This window comes from Bidens hawaiensis, unplaced genomic scaffold, assembly GCF_021521415.1.
Source record: "Bidens hawaiensis isolate Kalapana, Puna unplaced genomic scaffold, B.hawaiensis_p1.1 tig00035068_1, whole genome shotgun sequence".
NCBI lineage: Eukaryota > Viridiplantae > Streptophyta > Magnoliopsida > Asterales > Asteraceae > Bidens > Bidens hawaiensis.
In genome coordinates this window covers 94165-111785 of record NW_027496097.1, presented here as the reverse complement: position 1 = coordinate 111785, position 17621 = coordinate 94165, and the positions used below count along the sequence as shown (strand labels likewise).

Below are 17621 nucleotides of genomic sequence, written 5' to 3'. Positions count from 1 at the left end.
ACAAACTTCTTCAAAGGAAGTGGGATTAATGATAGCGATTTCGGCCTGTATCTCCGGTTTAAGCCCAGAAATATAACAATTACGTAGGGTTTGGGGCGATAAACCTATGATGCGATTACTCAAGCGTTCGAATTCGGTTTGGTATTCGGGTACCGTGTTTTTTTTTTTGTAGTTTGTATAGGGTTGCTTCATGGTTATCGAACGTAGATGGGCCGAAACGAAGTTCAACCGATCGCGTAAAGGCTGGCCAGGTGCCGAGCAAGCCGTTTGAAGACTGATTTTGGTACCATGTCAAGGCATCGCCCACGAAGTGAAATACGGTGAGGGAGACTCACTCTTGTGGTTGGATTTGGTAACATGTGAAGTAATTTTCTGCTTGAAATATCCAACCTAGTGGGTTCGTTCCATCGAACATCGCTAATTGGATATTTGGTAGTCTGGGGTTACATGGTGGTTGACCGGTCTGAGGGGTTCATCCTCGTCAGAGACTGGAGCTAAACGATCGGTGAGTGTTGAGACATGGTTGATGAGACGGGCTGCATTTTCAGTTTGGGTGTCGAGTTTGGTGTTGAGGTTGTTTGTGGCTTGGACTAAGGCTGCAATTTGGGCGTTAAGGTTAGCTTGAGTGTTGGTGGTGATGGAAATCAATTGGTTCAATTGATTAGTAGCGGTGGGCGGCAACTCGTCGGACGAGGAAGGTTCTCTGCGAGGCGGCATGATGGCGGAGGATGAGACGTGAATGAAAGCACCAAGATGATAGAGCCTTTTTTAGTAGGCAAACACTCCAAAGAAAAGATAGGAAGAACAAGATATTTGGGGCAATTTTCTGATTAATTTCCTAATGCAAGAATTACAAATATTTAAAGATGCATGAGAATACATGTCCACCATGCCATGTTTGCATGTTCACCATGTCCCTTCCCTTATTCTTAGCCATGATCTACCACTGCCTTATCCTAAATGCATGCAACTAACTAGAACAAGTCAACAAAGGAAATAACATAAAGAAATTAACGTGTGTAACAATCAACGATGAATGGGATCGGCTTCTTTAGTCCATCAACTTATTGGGCTTGCGTTTGATGCGTTTGGGCCTGTCTTCATTGAGCTGAGCATGGTCATGTGTTGGAGTGGGCTGGGCCGTAACAAATTTTCATCCAAAACTGATGTTGGAATTTTGACGTACAGTTTTAGTTGGGTAACACTATAAATAAATGATAATCGTAGCAACTTATATATATATAAGAGCTTATTAGTTAATTATCATACTTTTGTAACTTATCAAATAGTTAATGCTTTCTAACATTTGAAGTGTAACAATTCGAATTTTCCTGTTTAGTAAATCGTGAACCCTAACCCGACCCGTCTCCATGTTTGGGTATTTTAATTAATAAATTATGTCATTTTAGTGTTTATTTATTCTTTATTATATATATATATACAATTTTGACCCTAAACTATAATTTTAATCATATACGATTCCACCTTCAAAGTTCAGGGACTAAAACTTGTAAGAGTAACCAAAACTAAACCCAAACCCGTATTCTTTTACCCGTATTTGATCCAACCCTTGACCTGTTTGATTTCTTGAACCTAAATCCTCATGTTATACTTGGAATTTATCATATCAAATCTTTTATAATGCTTAATCAAGCTCCACCGACGTTTTAATTTGGGAATAAGTGTAATATATAAACTTTGAATACAATGTAAAACTTATTAAATGATTTATCGATACAAACATAGTGTTTCATTAATAATTATTATTAGTTGCAACAATAATAGTAGTGACATACAAAAAAAAGATTTGCATTGATAGCTAGGTAAGTTATTATGATAATTATAACCTCTTCAATATATATATAAATTGTGAATGACTTATTAATCTAAAATGTAAATTAACGTAAATTAATTAAATATAGGATCACTTAATTGGTGGGTGTCAATAGAAACGTTTTTCCTTTTTATATAAAGTTGACTTCATATTACGTAATGATGTTATTATAAGAAGATATCACGTATTCAAACCTAATACAACCCTTGTAACCCTAAACCATGTCTCTCTCTCTATCGTATACGAACACCGCCGCCCGGTGTTGTTGAAGAACCGTCTCCGCCGCCATCATTTGTTTTCGAAAACAATCACCACCTCCACTTGTCCCCCGGAATCGAAGCCAACCACCATCACTGACGCTGTTGTGTTTTCCGTCCAACCACCTTCGAACAAGTGCTGCCAATTGCTGGTAACGCCACCACCGCTGACCGTCCCTACTTCCGCGTCCGGCCGCCGCCACCTTTAAACTTGATTACCGTCGTCGCTACCGCAACTCTACCGTCATCGCAAGACGACACTCAAAGGTAACAGTTTAAGACCTGACTTATTCCGGCTGTCTGTTATTCTATCGATTTGAACGCGTGTTAACAAAATCTAATGCTAATTGATTAAAAGATAAAGAAGAACAAATGTTTAAAGGAGTTTTGTAAAACCAGTTCATGTCTATGAAAGCTTTCTGTTTTCTTAAAACACCCTCATACTTTTTGAATATGTAAGGGTGGATTAATGAAACACATACTATGTTTGTATACATGAAGGTTTTTACTAGAGCACATTTATTTTCGTACAAAAATAATTCTAATTATCTTTCTGACTTCGAACTTATACTTATAAATCTTTCTTGACATTATTTTTGGATAAACGTATGGTACAAGGTTAGTAAGGAGATTTTTTTTTAGATTATTTAAATCAATTTTTTTCTTATATATAACAAATACAATTTGTGTTGGATAATGGAACTTAAATACTTAATAGTTGTAGTCGTTCGATTTAAATTGTAACCGATGATAAATTTCAAAGAAAATTACATGCAAGTAACTTAGAGTATGCATAGATTATAGAATAATATATGAATGTATTTTAAAGCTCATGGGTGGGTAAAAGGCTATGATTATTTATGATATACTTAAATGTTCAAAATAAGAAAAGTTAATATACAAACACCAACAATGTAACATGAGGATAAACTATTAATATAAATGACCGTAAATTGTAGGTGCTTGCAACATTTAAATCAAGTTTAAGCCTTATTTTCAGTTATCGCTATTCATTTATAAGTAATCTTTGACGGTATATCCCGAAGGGTTTAACTTTCTCATATCATCTATTGATCTTTTATTCATTCGTTAAGGTGAGTAATCACTCCCCTATTTTACTTGTTTTCAACTGTTTTGGGGACACTTGCGTATCATTTATCAAATTATTTATCTTATTGTTTCTCAAACGCAAACGTGATCTTTGTGTTGTGTATCAATTGAATGGCTGGTTGTTACTTGATATTTGCTTACTTGCTTACTTGAATCGCATTCGGAGAAGTCCAACATAATCTTATTATAGTATGATCATACGACCGTCGTAGTGGCCGGAGCCCGATCGCATTGGCAATGGTTTCACTGACATCTCATTACTTACTTGACGATTTCATTGTTTATACTCACAGATAACAGTTTTGTCTACTTTTATTTATTTATATCATTATATATTATTACCATTTTTGTTTGTGTCAAAACTGGTGATCTACTCACTCAACATGTGTTGTTGACAAATATATATTTTGTACGCATTTGCAGGTTATAGATTGGATTGCTTTTTGAACTGAAGCTCACGTAGAGATGACTTTAGGATAATAAACATATACAAGATTACTTGGTGCTGCATTTGTAATTTTCTTATTTTTGTTGTATTTAAATGTTGTTTGATAATAAATAAATTAATTAGATATCGTCGCTTTATAATTTCATGATAGTACGTTTTGAGCTGTGACAATCAGCTCACTCCCCGGCATTTCCGCCGTAGGTTGGGGTGTGACATGAAGATCCAAGTACAAGAAGGCAAGCAGCCCGGTACAATATTTCTATGGTCTCTTTTTAAATCGAATTTATTTTTATGATTTAATTTATAAATTTAAACAAAAATCAACCCTTTGTTAATATATTGTGCTATCAAGTATCAACCCTATCCTAATTTTCCTTTCCTAAATGTATAACCATTTTTAAAAGGGAAAATCCTCAAAATTGCCATTTTTTACCATGGTTTTCCATAAATAGCTCAAGACAAAATAAAATACCCAAACTAGACAAAAAATTCCGTCGGATCCGACTAAAACCATTTATGATCCAACTGGATTTTTAGTCATTTTAAAAAATCGCGCCACGTGTCAACGTCTTAATGGATCCAACTGAATTTTAGTTGATGAATTCTTCATCTTCTACCACTCAATCCTTAAAAACCTCCATCTCCATCTTTCTTATTTCTTCACAAAATAAAGCAAATCAATAGTTAATCGGTTAGTTTTTCGATGAGAACACAACCATAGTGTTCAATTTCACTCTAGAATTCAAAATCAAAAACCTCCGAATTGAAAATCTGGGGTTCGTCAAACAAATTAAACAGTCGGATATGACGGAAGCATGAACTGAACCGTCGGATTCGACTGTCTTTTCCTCTTACGGTTCGTCCGGCTAATTGGTGAAATATAAAAATTTTATGAATTTTCCCTTTTTAAAATGAACTCTTGAAAATATAAACAAAAGGCCATGCATACATGAATCAGCTTCTAATTGGCTGACTTCAGTACCGCTTCTTTTTGACACGCAAATGGAAACGTGTATCACATCTAATTCCATCCTAAAGATTTCAAATTAAATTCACCATATTTAGTTCAGACACATCCTTTTTGATGATCACTTTCTGAAATGATGCATTGGTTTGTGATCATCATCATCTTCATCAGTTTTCATGCTTTAACCTCAAACTCAAACTCAAACTCAGCAGGTATAGTGATCAAGTATCTTCCAGGTTTCCAAGGACCACTACCTTTTTACCTTGAAACTGGGTGGGTATATATATATTCAATCTTTCATTTTCTCCTTTGATTTCATTTGGTATTATATAAGTATAATTTTGTGTACGAATGACTACACGTACGATAATTATATGTAGTTATGTTGGTGTGGATAAGAATGAAGATGTATAACTTTTTTACTATTTTATTCGGTCAGAGTCTGATCCTGATCATGATCCTCTCATGCTTTGGGTTACCGGCGGCCCAGGTTGTTCCTCCATATCCGGCCTGCTATATGAGATTGGTATTTAAAAAAAAAAAAAAATTTAATCGGCCCTGTGCCTGTAATTGCTTGGATATCTGAATTCATTTGAAAAACAACGCGTGCAGGTCCGATTCAGTTTGAGGCTGATCGCTATAGTGGAGGCTTGCCCACTTTGATTTTGAGACCGGATTCCTGGACCAAGGTTTCTCTCTCAAAAATGATGTATATATTATACATGAGTGTGTATTTTGTACTATAATTTTCATATATATGTGTTTGCAAGAACCACAAGCTAATTTTATAATAATTGTTTTATGTTCATTTCTAGTTTGTCATCATTTTACAATTTTGAAATATTAGTATGCAAAAACAATTAAAAAAATATGGGCTGTTAACCCGCGGTTATTTAGATTGAGTTCTAGTTTACGTGTCTAACAAGGTGATATCTAGCGCAGATGCCGGCATTTAATACAAGCACCAGCTTATTATATGCTGGTAATGGTTTGTATACGCTGGAGTGTACTGGTGTGTCGTTATTGTAATGTATATGTGTTAATCTTGTGTTCTTATTCATTCAAATTAGTCTTTGATTGCGCCGGCCAAAACGCAAAACTTGCCAAACAGGGCCCACCACTGCGTATTGTACACTAGAGCGGCCCTTCTGGCACGCTCTTGTGTGTGTGTCACTTGCAAACATTAATGGATGCCAAAATCTTAATGGTCTGGGAATATTGTTGATATGCAGACGGCGAGCATAATTTTCCTAGATGTCCCTGTTGGTACTGGCTTTTCCTATGCGAGAACCACATTGGCCTCGCGTTCAACCGACATCCAACTTGGTGACCAAGCCTATGAGTTTATGAGAAAGGTACATGAAATGAGTTGTGTAACATTTTATGATGCTTATTGATTACGATTTGGAATTGTTTGTGCAGTGGTTTGAAAGTCACCGAGAGTTCGTTTCTAATCCGTTCTATGTGGGTGGAGATTCCTACTCTGGAATCACAGTCCCAATAATCACACAACACATATCAGATGGTACCTCATAATGAGACATATCATGGCTGACTTCATCATAAATCCATAACATGTGTGTAATTTTACGACACAAAACGAACCTAACATGAAATGGCAAGCTGGGTTTAATCTAAGAGGGTTTGGATCAGTTTCTGGTCCTACCCGTATACTAATTTTGCTAAACAGGTTGGGTTCAGGTTGACCCTTTTATTTATTTTCTATTCCATTATAATTGTTTTCTATGTCACGAATTAAAATGGGTGCTATTGTATGACAAATTCAAAAATTAAAAGAGAGAATTCACATCAAGTTTATAATTTTACATAATCGTTATATATATAAGTTTAGAGTTTCTGTAAATTTATACTAGTTAATATGCATAATTTAAAAAAATCGGGTTAAACGAGTTGTGATCTTGTTAGCCCGCGGATCATCATGTCGTGTTTGGATCCACGTGTTGTTTTCAGGTTTGTATTGGATTTGATCCACCATCCCACTAACACAACACTTTTAGCTAGTACCTCTAAATTCCAAACTTATCTACTGCAAATGTGCAGGAAATAAAGCTGGCAATGACCCTTACATAAATATAAAGGTTTGAAATCTTATTCTATGGATATAAATTATGCACTAATGTTTTTGAAAAAAAAAATTCCTGTGAGATTACAAAACGGGTTTGCTGAAGGATTCATTTTGGCATTAGGGATACGTTCTTGGCAATCCGTTGACTTTCCCAGAAGAAACTAATTACCAAATTCAGTTTGCTAATGGTATGGGACTCATATCAGATGAACTCTACACGGTTTGTTCTCTCCTATCATCTTATATATTTCCTACATGATTTAACAACTAATTATCTTCATTTTCAATGTCTATACACGATAGTCATTGTTCCACACGTGTCATGGAGAGTATCGATCAGAGTATATAAGCACGAGCAACATAGAATGTCATCAAAATCTTGAGTGGTACCAAGAGGTTCTTTACTTGCTTTACATCCGCTCTTTTCTCCATTTTCATGCAAAAGAAAATATTGACTTGAATGAACTTTTTCTAGTGCATACGTGGGATTGAAAAACTCCATATTTTGCAACCTTGTTGTGCTACTGGTAATCAGCTAATTAAACTACCCACTCAAAAGCTGCTTAATGAGCATCGTCCTCCTCCATCATCTAAGTGTTCTGTAAGTCTAGTGTATTATATCTTGATTCTATGAAATAAAATTGAATCAACTTGTAAGATAATTATAGCAAACTGTTGCTGAATCATGCAGAGTGATATAAGAATTTGCTTGGTTTACTACTGGCTGAATGAAGCCAATGTTAGAGAAGCATTGCATATCCGAAAGGTATTGTTGTGTGTGTGTGTGTAATGGTTTAGGTTCTTCTGAGAACTCCTACGAGTTGTGAGAACTTGAAGGAGCTCCATTTAACAATTTTCTTTCATATGTTTTATATGTACGTAAGTTACTTTTATTAGAAAATTAAAACTTTCACGGCTCGACTATTGAAACATGTGTAACTAGCAGTTATAGTTTCCTGCAAATGCGTAATGTAACTGCTGGTAACACATGTTTCAATGTGTAAAAAACTTTTTAGTAAACGTAACTTAAATATAATAGATATGCAATAATAAATAAATAAATAAAAATTGTTAAATGGAGTACCTTCGAATTCTCACAACTTATAGAACAACTCATAGAAGTTTATATACATGTCACTACTTAACTAAATTAACTTTCACTTCTATTGTCATAAACAAATTCTCACCCTGGCAGAAAAGTAACTTTATATGCCCGTTTGGGGTTACAAACAACTTATAACATAATTATAATGATAAATCAATCGATTGACATTTGGGCAAACAAAGTTACTCATTCGTTATTAGCATCTAAAATGAAAGTTAACATTGTTATTAATTATGTTGCACGTATGGATCATTAATGGTCATCAAGTCCAAGTAACGAATAACACACATTATTTGGATCAATTAAAAACAACACATTAAGTCACCAACTTATGGACCAATACTCAGAATTACGCCAAACATAAAACCCAATTTGCATTTATATCATTGATCACACCAACAACACACACAGGGAGGCACACCAAAGTGGATAAGATGCAGCTTAGATATGAACTTCACACGGACAGTTTATGATGTTAGACCATACCATCTAAACCTCAGCAAGAAAGGTTATCGTTCTCTCATCTACAGGTTTCTGTTCGTTTTACAACTTGAATTGAGTTTGTGAAATAATATTATAACATCAAAGTCACTAATTAATAAACTTTAATAATTCAACACAGCGGTGATCACGATATGCAAGTTCCTCACCAGTCAACTCAAGCATGGATAAAAGACATAAAACTACTCTGTCATCGACCGATGGCGATCATGGAAGCTTAATGGTCAAGTTGTCGGGTAATATCCAAATTTCTGAAGTTTCAACTATAAAACTATCAATTATATCTATATTGGGTTATTGGTTTATACTGATAGGTACACAGAGAGTTATTCGAATATGATGACATATGCCTCCGTAAAGGCAAGATATATATCTGAATGTTCTTATATCGATGGGTGCAAAGAGAGTTAACTGAAACAGTTTATTGTTTAACTTACAGGGTGGTGGGCATACAGCCCCAGAGTACAAGCCTGAAGAAAGTGCTGCCATGCTCAAGAGGTGGATATCTAAGCAACCATTATAACCTATTAATCACTAACCTTTGTTGGTTTAATAGTCTGTTTGGTCATAAAACATGTATCTACTTACGTTTATTTGGGTTTGTTTAAACAGTAAGTAATATGGGTCAGAGGCCACATACTCTTGGATCCTAAGTTTAGTTTATTTCAATGTCGGGTTTGTATGCCCGTGGGAATAAAATGCCATCGTTCCAACAGTTTATCTGAAGTAGGTTGTTAAATGATCACTAAAGGGTTGCGGCGTTTCATTCCCTATAACGCATCGATCATTGCAATTACCTTGGTACGTTTATTTGTGTGTTTATCATGTTTCTCATTGTTATGTTTCTCATTGTTCATTTAATTCTATCTTAAAACTATTTGTGTCGTGTGTGAGTGTTTAATCTTAACAGTGAACTCTCAATCCAATAAACCAATGTTGAAAGGCTATTATTTTCTTACACTTGTCAAAATGATTCCATAGTCACCATATGCAGTTTTTATGTTAATCTTTGTCATAGACAATAGTTTAATAATAATGGTTTCAATGAAAAAAAAAAGTGTGATAAGTGCATTTGGTGTGGACCCCACTTGTTTTGGCATTCATAGGCATTAACACATTTAACAATTGGTATCAGAGCCATGTGAATTTTTTTTTGAAAAAAATTGGGAACGTAAGCTCAAAAATTAAATGAGTTTTAAAATGGATCTAAAAGAAATCGATTGTGAAGAATCAAACAATCAAGAAATAACTAAAGTAATAAACTTTAGAGAAAATGAAAATGGTTTTGCTTCCGATTATATGATTAATTTTGATCAACTAGAAAAAATTAACAAGCTTAAATTTAAGCTTGACACGAAAAGGATTTTTAATCAACCTAATAACCTACAGAGTTAGTCTCAATGGCTTTCTCTAGGAAAAAAATAAGATTTTCTACTGCTTCAATACCGAAGAACGTTCAGTAGATATAAAGGATACTTCGGGAGAAGTGTATTTACCTCTTATAACTAAAGGAGAAATAGCAAAAAGACTTTTGACTATTAAACCTGAGTTAAGAAGATCTATGAACATGATGCATATAGGAGTAGTAAAAATTCTTCTAAAAGCACAATTTAGAGATGGAATTAATTTTCCTATAAAAATGGCTCCAGTTGACAATATAATTGTTAACAGACAAGATGCTCTTTAGGGAGCAATACAAGGAAATTTAGCATACAAAAAATTTATGTTTACTATCTATCCTAAATTTGCCTTACATCGTGATTCAAAAGATTTCGATAAAACATTAAGTTTCATACATCATAGAACTGACCTTATGGAACCAGATAATAGAGTATTTACGATTAATTATTTAATCTCGTATGCTTTAACAAATAGCACCCATTCAATTGAGTATAAAGAAAAAGAGAATATAACAATCGAAGATATATTCTCAGAAATTGAAACTGTCGAAGGAAGTAAGTTTTATGAACCTTCACAGTTACAAGAAGATTGGGCAATTTTTGCTCGAAATAAACAACCTTTAGGATCCCGACCTAGACACAGTTTTACTGGAAACCCTTTACGAATAGAAGAACCCAGTTTTACTGAATCACAGTTAATAAGATCTATGTCTGAAAAGGTTGACAGATATGGCGAAATTCTTAAGGAAATAGCTGGGAAATGACATCATCACAGCCAATCCTTAAAAATTTAGAACTTCTAAATGAAGAGATTGTTCAAGAAGAAGCATCAATACATTTTTTTGTCATAAAAATAGAACAAGTTAGAGTAGATATTTTGATAAGTCATAAAACAAAAACTCTAAAAACAAAAGCTTTAAAAGAAAAAATTTTAGCTGCTAGAAAAAGAATTGATAATCCAAGGCTAGAAAAGCAATGATTTCTACGACATGAGTGTGATAAAAATCGAAGAATCGATTAAAGAATTAATTAAAAAGGTAGAAGAGTTAATTACCAATGAAAGTCTAGAAGCCGTAGCAGCAAAAATTATCAAAGACGTCTCAGACAAAATTGATAACAATAAAGAAGAGAAACACTAAAACTCGAAAAACATAAAGAAAATACATCTGAAGATAAAAAGATATTTCAAAAATACTCTTTTCCCAACTTTAATGTTGGAAATCCATCATTAGGAAGTTTTAAAAGTCCAAATGCTTTATAATGGCCTTTCGGATCTACCTCAAATGACTAATAAAAGTCAAATGAGAACTCTTTTTCAGAAGATAAATTCAGGAATTAGAATGAATTATTTTAACCTTCAAAATATCATTCAAAGAATAAATAAGCTTCAAAGTAACTTCGTCATACATGACGTTTCTAGTCGACATACCCATGTGTTGGGTCCAGTTCTCTGGTGTCTTCGTCAGAGTAATAGCTGTAAAGATGGGAGCTATTATTTTCTTTTGTGCCGCATGAACAGTCTTGGCGATTATGATTTTCATAAATGCGCTGAAGCTTCTGACATAGCCTTTCTTTAGTGACTGGTCCTACTTCTACTTTATTAAAGATGATTTTTTGCTCCATCTTTTCTAAAGCTTCTTTCTCGTTCTTTGGTAGTGGAATACTACTGAAGCTGGTGATTATGCAGTGGTGACTGTAATAGTTTACTTTATTAAAGCTTCCGACATTTATCTTTTGCAAATTTTTGAGAATTTTTAGAAGACTCTTGGCTCTTATTTCAACCCAGTTGCTCGGGTCTTCATATTTTTCTTCCATGACTTTAGATGGATTTACGGTTCTTGTTTTAGCAAGACCGATTTCTAGATGATGGTAGCTTTGGAAGGTTTTTCCTTGATACCAATCTGGGAGTGTAGAAGTACACTTGATGAAGATGTTAGCGTCTTTTTCCGCTGCAATCTTTTTGCGAAAGTTTTTGATAGCTTTCTTCATTCCTTCAGCCATTAAACTAATTTCTTGTAAATTAGAGGCAAGGTAAATATACTTAACTAACACAGAGAATGCTAAGGAGATAAGTTAGGGGCTTGCGCCTGGACAAAAGACAATTAAACTTTTAGTAGCCTTATCTTCTGTGTAAATGTGCTCGGATTCGAAGTCATTTTGACTTAAAGACCGCGCTTTAGACCATAATAATCTAAATTCATCAAGAGATACAATATTTTGGGATTCTTCTTCTTCTTTCTCTTCGAGAATTTTTAATTTCGAGAGATATGGGGAAGCTTTTCTGAACTCAACGATTCTTTCTTGTTTTCCTGGTTTTATAGGTTTAGGAAAGATTGTTACCTTCAAAGGTATTTCTCTTTTTCCAAGATTTGCTGAATAGCGAGTGGCTTCTTGTTGGACTTGTGCTAACGTCCCGAACTTTTTGAATGGGTAGTTACTTCCATCTACGTAGCTTTTGACTATTGACCAGTCTTCGTATATCCCCCTATGCTCACCGTCAAAGATAACATAGAACATTGTTTTGGGATTTTATGGTCTCTAGGTAATTTGAGAGTAGCTTGGTCTTAGTGAGACCTCTTCAGTTTTTGGAAAACTGTCAACCATCAACAGACTTGATTTGTCTTTACAAGAGCCATTTGCTTTTGGAATAGATGAAGATTTTAGTTCTTCATTTACTTTTCTTTTGCTTTTTTCCAAAGCAACAAGAGTAAACAAACTTGTTTTTTCTTTACCCCTTGCCGTTTGAAAGGGAATAGATTCTGATTGTCTCCTTTCAGATTCTTGCTCTAAATTGGCAGTTTTTTCTAGACCTTCGTCATAGAGTGCTATTTTTTCTTGAATGGATTTTAATTCTATAAGAAGAATTTTTTCTTTTAGGCGCAATGCCTTTAATTCTTCCACGGGTTTTTTCTTTTTGTGGAATAGAATTGTTTGTCCCTCTTTGAGGGGTTTTTTGGCTCCTTAAATAGGTGCAAAAGGGTGTGAATAGTTTTTTCATGTTTTTTGAAAGTCTCGTGTCAGGCAGTCAGCCAGCACGTTCTTGGTTCCCTAGAGATGCTCAATGTCGAAAGAATATCTAGAGAACCACATTTGCCATCTGACTAGACGGCCTTGCTTATTATCTCCAGAAATTTTTGTTTTAAGGAAATAAGTAAAGTTTTTATTATCTGTCCTTACCAGGAATTTTTCCGGGGTTAGGTAGATAGAAAATTTTAAAATAGTATTTTTTACTGCTAATAATTCTTTTTCATTAATATGTTAATTTCGTTCTGCTTGTTTAAAGCTTCCCGAAGTGTATTTACATATTTCTTCTTTTTCAGCTGGTTTAGCCTTCAAAACCCCTCCCCAATAATCTTGAGAAGCGTATGTTTCAAGGAATAAAAAATCATTTTCTTTTGGTAGATAAAGTTTTGGAAAACTGGTTAAGTTTTTCTTTATCTTTTTAATATAATCTGTATCAGATTGTTTCCATTCCCAAACATAATTCTTTTTTAATTTTACCTACAGTGGTTTTTTAAGCTCTGCAAGTTCAGGAATATAACTTTCTACATAAGTTAAAATACCTAAAAACCGTTGAAGATGTTTTTTGTCTTCTAACACATCTGGAAACTTATGTAAATTTTCCAAGATATGTTTTTGTGGACAATGAGTCCCTTGGTGTATTTCAAGACCTAAAAAATTTATCTTTGTTTTGAAAAGATTAGCTTTCTTTTTTGACAAGATAATTCCATATTTTTCTATTGTCTTTAAGACTGATAAAACATGAAAATAGTGCTTATCTTCTGAGGTTGAGAAAACTATGATATCGTCAACATAGATGGTACAATAATTTTCTAAACCTCTTAATGCATTTTGCATATGTCTTTGGAATATGCTTGGTGCTTTTTTTAACCCAAAAAGAACTACCTTCCATTGGTAATGACCATCAGGACATGTAAATGCTGTCAGCAACTGAGACTCTTCATATAACAGTACCTGCCAAAAACCACTTTTGCAATAGAAAGTAGAAAAGTAAGTTTTTTTCCGTAAGAGTGTTATTAAAACCTTCATGCAAGGCAAATTATGACTATCGCCTTTGGTTAACTACCACTCTCTTTTTTCCTCTTCTTTTTTCGGCTTCATATTCCACTAAGAATGCTGGAGACATGTGAGGTGATTTACTTGGGGTAATAAGCTTTAAGTCAAGTAATTCCCTGATCTGTCTGCTAAATTCTTCTCTGTCCTTTGGACTGTACTTCATAGGTTTTACCCTGATTACAGTTTTAGTATCAATAAGTTCTATTGATGCTTTCATCCATTTCTTGGATTTTTCAGGATCAATAGGATTTTCTGAGTATACTCTTTCAAGTAGTTCTTCTATTTTTTGGTATTTTTGTATTTCAAGAAATTATTTTTCGAGAAAATATTTTTCATCTGGTTTTATAACCTCTTGAGTTATATTAGTACCTGGGATTTGTTTTGTTTTTGAATCTTTTTCATTGATTCTAGAAAACCTGGCTTTCCAACTTGAAAAGCTTTTGTTATCTTTTTGATCAAAATCATTTCTTGATTAAGGTGAAAAGATATTCTATCTAACCATTGGATGAAAGGCCCATATAGTTGAGAGAAGTTATTTCCAAGGAGTATATCTATTCCTGTTGATAAATTGTAGGAATGGGGAATGGTTCTCCTGAGAAATATGCTATAAGGTTTCTGTAAGATTAAATATATAATTATATATATTTATATATGGCCATTATAGTCATTTATATTATAATAGATCAAAATATTAACTATACCTTATTATATATTAGTTTGGTAATTTTATGGGCCATATTACCTATAATTAACTAATAAAGGTTTCCCCTTGGGTGTATATAAAGAGAGATAAATATTAACATCATAACCTAATCTCACACATACAATTTTGTGTGCCTCTTCTCTCTTAAACCGGGTTCTTTTCAAGAACCCTAACACCATCCTTAACTATACATCCTAAAGGGGAACTCAATCAAGATGATAAACATGTCGACTACATTATACTCTGTTGCGGTTACTACTCTCCATGTTGTAACATGTTCATATGTTTATTTTTACTCATGTTATTTATTACTTACATGAAGAACTGATCAACAGGTGGCATCAGAGTGATGTTGATTAATCAGTTCTTCATGTTTTCCCTAATTCTAGAATTTAATCATAAGACATAGACTAAAACTTGATAAACCCTAATTTTTCTGGTTTCTTTTTCATGTTCTATTAAGAAAACAATATATGAAACTGTTTAAAATCGCTAAAATTCATATTTAGTAAACCCTAATATTTTCGAAATCTGTTAAATTCATGTTTAAAGATTTCGATTCCAGGTTTTTTGTATGTTTAATTGTTAAAATTTTCGATGATGTTCTTTGTGTTCATCATTATTATCGAAAATTATACATATGTTGGCTCAATATCTAGATTAAAATTTTTAATAATTATTTAGGGATATATTTTTTCAAATCTTGGATAACTTAGAAGTTTTAATATTTTCTTAAAAGATTGAATCCCCCTAAAATAGGAAACAAATATAATTGTTAATCATTAAAAAGATTTGAACCAAATCTTGTTATTATTAATTTAGTTTAAAAATATCATGGGTTAAGGGCTTAAACCAGTTTACGGGTTATTTAAAAATCATGTAGTATGGGCTTAAAATAGCTTATGTGTTCTAAGAGTTTATGAGTTTCTAAAATGGTTTGGGGTCATAACCCATAAGCCTGAAAACTTACTAATACCGGAATCAACATTTTTTTCTAAATCTCCATAAAATCATGTAAACACCCAACTACTGAAAAACCCGCTAAAAGCCGGAAACTGGCAATTCTCGGGAACCCAAAATTTCCGAGAACTAATTCCGAAAAATAAGGTTTTACCGGAAACTTAAAAATCCTTAGTTTAAACATTTTTCTGCTATTAACTAATTATATGTTTTGTAAACCTTAAATATTATTAAATTTTACAAAACATAAAGGCTTAACTTGAATGAACTTTTGATGTAACACTTCTGCCCAAAGGTGATGAGTTACATTTACCATTTCATTCAAGTCTAACTGAAAGCTTTTGTTAGTTTTTTGCCTAACATGATATAAATGTCCCACTTCTACCCAAAGGTTACGTGTTACATTTTATCAAGCAAAACTAGCATGTGCATAATTAAAATAACTGTATCACTTCTGCCCAAAGGTGATGGGATACAAGTGTTTTTCACACATACTTAAATAAATTTTAGTTCTGCCCAAAGGTGATTTATTTTTTGTTTAAGTAGAACTTTTAATTATAGTCTATTAGTTTGATGTTAATAATAGACATATCACATCTTCAATAAAATATAATGCTCCTCACATTAATTATCCTTCATTAAGCTAATGATCAAATTTAATATGTATTATTTAATATCCCATAACATTACTCGCTATAGTTTTCTTCTATAAATAACTATGTCATCTAAATCATCTACTCTAATATTAAAACATAATATAAGGTTTACATTATAAAGAGTTTCAATAATATTTAGCTCTTCTCAGTTTTAGTTATCCCTTAAGACATGATACGACTATCCTACTGCTCTTTATAATAACAATAATTCCATTGAAAACTGGAGCATAACAAATAGAATGAGTCAATTATAATGACTCTTACAATAATGATAATCAAGAATTTATATAAATAAATGTTATCACTAGAGTTACTCTAGATTTAGTTTTTCCTAAGACTAATCAAAATAACTCCTAAGATTCATGCACTCCTTAAAAGTTCTAACTATAAGGTTAAATGACATTACTGAATACATCATAATGTGCAATACCATGACCCATAAATTTAAGGGCTCACACATGGAAATAAGTACACTTTTCTAATGCATTACATACTAAAACTTTCTATTATTACAATTTGTTGCCTTAAGTATCAACTATAACACTCATAAGTACAAAAGGAAAACGAGTATGTTGATTAGCAACACACGTAAAAGAAAAAAATATGACACTGAAACATAAGATGTTATTCAACTCACCACCATTAAAATGTTAAAGAGGTTAATTCTAAGGTTCATAGACAAAATACAAGTATTACTTCCAGCTTTAAGTTCTCTAAGGAGAAGTCTCGTTGTAAAAATATGTCATTATATTAGGCATAAGTAACAAGGCTATCCATAATTCAAAAGAACATATGGCTAAAATAGTAGTCGTATATTAGTGATATTTAAGTCTGCTAATCCTAATATTCCAATTAACATGATAGGTTGAGTCTAGTTCTATAAGTTTCTTTACTGATAACAACAAATAACTAACATGAGTGTTGGCGACAAAATTTAAATGTTAAGGCTATTATAACCATGAAAAACTGTCTTCTAATTACGTTTTATGATACCTTAAATATTCTTGAGATCAATAAGAATTTAGTATCAATATTTAAGCTATATTATAACAGTTGTGAGGTTTGCATAGCCAATATAAAGTTTACTCTTACCTTAAACTCTCATATTATTTGTTATCAATATCTGGATTAAAACATTTATTAAATAGAATTAGATGATACTACATACTTTCACAAATTTTGTTATCATGCAAATAAGAATTTAACAAAAGACAAATGAGACTAATAAAATTCATCCATTAAAACCAAATTTCATGAGAAATCATGACATGGTTGATGAGGGAGAATTTCATCTAATCTCACTCTTAGTGATTTTAATCATGTGTTAATGCCCTAAACATTACTTGGCTTAAGGAATAAGTATGGGTCCACCATAAGTTATATTTTACTGACATTCGTGGAACTTATTCAAAACGGAATATTCAGACATAATTCTTTTATCATTTAAAAAGCTATTTACTTGTATCTAATCTGACTTCTATGGTCCATGGTTTTTAAAGAAATCCATTCATATATAC

General features: G+C 32.9%; 1 pseudogene across 1 annotated transcript; it reads left to right on the top strand.

Annotated features, from left to right (window-relative positions):
* Positions 1-4585: 4585 nt before the first annotated feature.
* On the top strand, positions 4586-10472 carry LOC143586960 (serine carboxypeptidase-like 13; annotated as a pseudogene). The gene is made up of 15 exons (XR_013144794.1): positions 4586-4889; positions 4997-5142; positions 5229-5305; positions 5849-5971; positions 6039-6141; positions 6678-6715; positions 6824-6922; positions 7006-7098; positions 7178-7303; positions 7394-7468; positions 8219-8337; positions 8430-8544; positions 8623-8668; positions 8748-8806; positions 10184-10472. The product of XR_013144794.1 is annotated as a serine carboxypeptidase-like 13 (transcript).
* The last annotated feature ends 7149 nt before the right edge of the window (positions 10473-17621 follow it).